Source organism: Lycium ferocissimum, chromosome 3 (genome assembly GCF_029784015.1).
Source record: "Lycium ferocissimum isolate CSIRO_LF1 chromosome 3, AGI_CSIRO_Lferr_CH_V1, whole genome shotgun sequence".
Taxonomy (NCBI): domain Eukaryota; kingdom Viridiplantae; phylum Streptophyta; class Magnoliopsida; order Solanales; family Solanaceae; genus Lycium; species Lycium ferocissimum.
In genome coordinates, this window is record NC_081344.1 from 22,440,321 (window position 1) to 22,443,905 (window position 3,585).

Genomic DNA, 3,585 nt, shown 5'->3' on the forward strand with positions numbered 1-3,585 from the left:
ATCACTTTTTTAACAAGGGGTATATATACTCTAAATCGCAAAGTCGAGGGGTATATTTGCACCTTTTCCTTTTAAAATATTAGTCAATGTTTACATAAGTCCGAATCTTGAAAAGGAAAAAGCGCCACATAAATTGGGAAACACGGAGTAAGTTTAAACTCCCTTCGTAAAAAAAATTGTCTTTTATTTGTTTGTCCTAAAAAGTTGACATATTTATATATTTAGAAACAATTTAACTTTATGAGATAATTTACAACCACACAAATATCTAAGGTTTGTTTTGGGACCACATATTTCAAAAGTGTTCCTTTATTTCTTAAACTAAATGTTAAGTCAAACTAAGACAATTTTTTGAGACAAAGGAAGTAACTTATTTGCCTATGCATATCAATGAAGATGGTCACAAATGGACCCCAAATTAGTTCTTCAAGTGCAACTCATGTCATGTTCACGAGTCTTTTTCTTAAAGCAAGTGAAAAGCATCAATGATCAAGAAACCAAAAGCACAAAAGCAATTAGTTCTAAATCACAATCACATAATCAAATTTGTATTCAAGAATCATAAGCTGATCCAACTAGTAGTAACTGATGAATGGTAACATAAGCTGGAGCATATTAAACAATTTTGCCTTGAGAAAACATCTCAACTAGGGAATACCAAGTACCAGAAACCCCAAAAAACACCCCTAAGGCTATTAATCCCAAATCGAAAAATGCGCCTTTTCGATCCATATCTCCTTTGAATACCTGATAATGAAATAATGCTGGTAAAACGAACCCTAGAACACAACAAGTACTGCTACCAACCAATGACATGAAATCCGCGAAATTTGGAACCAACAAAGCCACCATTGTCACTCCCAAAACAAGTATCCATCTCATCCACACACTGTAATTTCCATCCGAAAATCTCCTTTCAAATACCTCAAATGCTGGATTCAACATCAAGGGAAATGTAAAGAACAAATTAATGCAAAGCCCCAATTTTACAATTGTGCTTAATAGTCCTTTCCCATATTGATGTGACTATATCCTTTGTCCTTGAACCAAATGCAAAATACCCCATGACACCAAATGTTCCATACATCAAAGCAATCCAGAACATTGACAAGGCCAATATTTTCCCATACTTTGACTTGTCTTTCATTTCTGACTCTAAAGGTATAGCCATTCCAACCCCTTCAAATGAATAAAGAGCCACACCCAAACCATAAAAGAATGTTGATAGTGTCCCGAATGCCTCTATATCCGATGGCCATTGGTTCGTAAAAGTCTGCACATCCTCAACCATAACGACACCCATTGCACCGATCTGTGCAACGTCAGCGAATATACTCAATGGGGCTAAAAGTGTCAATGAGGGAATAGCAGTCAATCCCAATTGAAAAGGCAAACAACCCCATATGTACAAACTCTTGGCAGAGGAAAAAAGAGGAATATCAAAACTTTTTGACAAACTAATAAGATGAGATAAAGTATTGCCAATGAAAATGAGATATCCAATGCAGAATCCAGATTGAGATAGAACAATCATAACATCAACAGCAAATCTACCTATCGGACCACAAACAACGAAACCAAGATCACCAAACGACGAAATCTTGGAATCACCAATTAGAGAAAGATCAAGTCTTTTTCTTGTATCAATGAGAAGCATCATGCCATGGTACGTTAAAGCTGCAACAGAGAAAAGCGTGACAACGCCAGTGATCCAACCAGTTCTCATAAATGTATAAGGGAGACCAAGAACGCCGGCACCAACAATAGCAATGAAGAAGTTGGCAAATGTCTTTGGAAGACAAGATTTTGATGAGTTTTCAAGAAGAGGGGTTTCTTCTTTAGGCAAAAGAGGTCTTGTTGATGATTCGCCAATGGAAACTTCCCCATTGGCCATAATGGCAGAGATGGAATGACGGTTGCGACCAGACCAGAGAGTGTCTAAGGGAAGAGAAGGGGATGTAAATATTATGATCAAAGGGATGAATTCTAATGGATGTAGGAAACCATTTTATTTTTGTTTTGTTTGATTCTTTTACCTATCAAATGAGATCTACTCTATTATGACACCTGTAGTAATCAAAATCTTGAAACACCCTTGCGTTTAAGGTAAGTTCAGAGGCGGTTATGAAGCAATGTGTCCAGTTGTTTATTGGATATATAACTTCTCCTACTTCTAAGGAGAATTCTGTGGCAAAGATGCATTTTGTTAACTAATTCTATTTATTATGTATTATGGATGTATTTGTTATGTTTAGAAAGATATTTATCATATTGGAGTACTAATTATTGATATTCCATTTATTAGTGGATAGATATGGTTAGAAAGATGTTTATGCCTATTCATTGTGAATGTGAATGCATATTACAGTTCATGAAATTAATTCAGACCCCCAATTTGCTTTAGAAATCAAACTTCAAATTATAAATTGAATATTTGTTTATAAATTTTGTTACAAAAATCTACCGTTATTTTTTTATGATTTTATTTTAATATAACGCGCATTAACTATGTATTTAAGTTACACCTTTTCGGTAAAAATTCACAGAAGAGGATTAGAAAGAGAAATTAAAGCGTCACACCTAGGATTTGGACTTGTACCCTAGAATGATTTTTAGCCCCTTTTACCACTATACAACAATTTCTCTTACCAATAAGGGTTGTTGTGGGATGGATATGATCCCTCCATGCTTAATTAGAAGTCTCGTGTTTGAGCCCTTGACATGGAAAAAATTCAGAGAAATTTTCCTCCTTAAACGCGGCCTTACGCGGATCCTGATTAGTCGGGGCCCTATATGAGTACCGGACATCGGGTGGGTAAACTTAAAAAAAAAAAAAAAAAAAACACATTTTCCCTTAGGTCAAGGTGGAATCAACAATTTATATATAACTAAAAATTCATTTTTCCACTAGTTGTACAATCCAATCTTTGAGCAAGGCGATTCAATTGAACCTTCTTGCCTCCATCTCTGCCTTGCACGTTACTCTTACACTCTATTGTGCATATAAGGACTTTTAAATTTTGATTGTCGCTGCTGAAATATTTTTAAAAGCTATAACTTAAAATCCATTTTGTCATGCTGTAAAATTGGTGAGACGGACTGGCACCCCGATACCTTAACTTTGATTGAGCGAACTATCACTATACAGTGTACCCATCAACAGTACTACCCATATATGCATATGAATTAAGAGCTTTAAAACATATGAAAGATGTAACATTCACATCATCCTAGATATAACAAAATATACAAATGAAAGAGTCATTTATTTAGCCATATAAGTCCCCTTACAAAAGTACATAAACCGACCCACTACGTTTATGAGCCTCTATAACTTAATGTTTCTTCTCTTTCATTCGTTTTATTAAAACTTCAATGTTTGTAACTGTCCATCAATTTCCTTCATGACATTTTTTGCACTTTCCTAACAACCTTATCTCTATCTTATGTAACTTCTGTGATTTATAATCCTTCAGAAGATGTACAATTATGGTCACCTAATAACTCAGGTTGGGACATCATAATTAGTATCTATCCAACTAAGAGAATTGACAAGCTTGCCTTAATTAGGTTACAACTAATATG

At 34.9% G+C, this 3,585-nt stretch overlaps 1 pseudogene; it reads right to left on the reverse strand.

The window, feature by feature from the left end:
* Window positions 1–531: 531 nt before the first annotated feature.
* On the reverse strand, window positions 532–2,073 carry LOC132051035 (amino acid transporter AVT3B-like; annotated as a pseudogene).
* Between the last annotated feature and the right edge of the window lie 1,512 nt (window positions 2,074–3,585).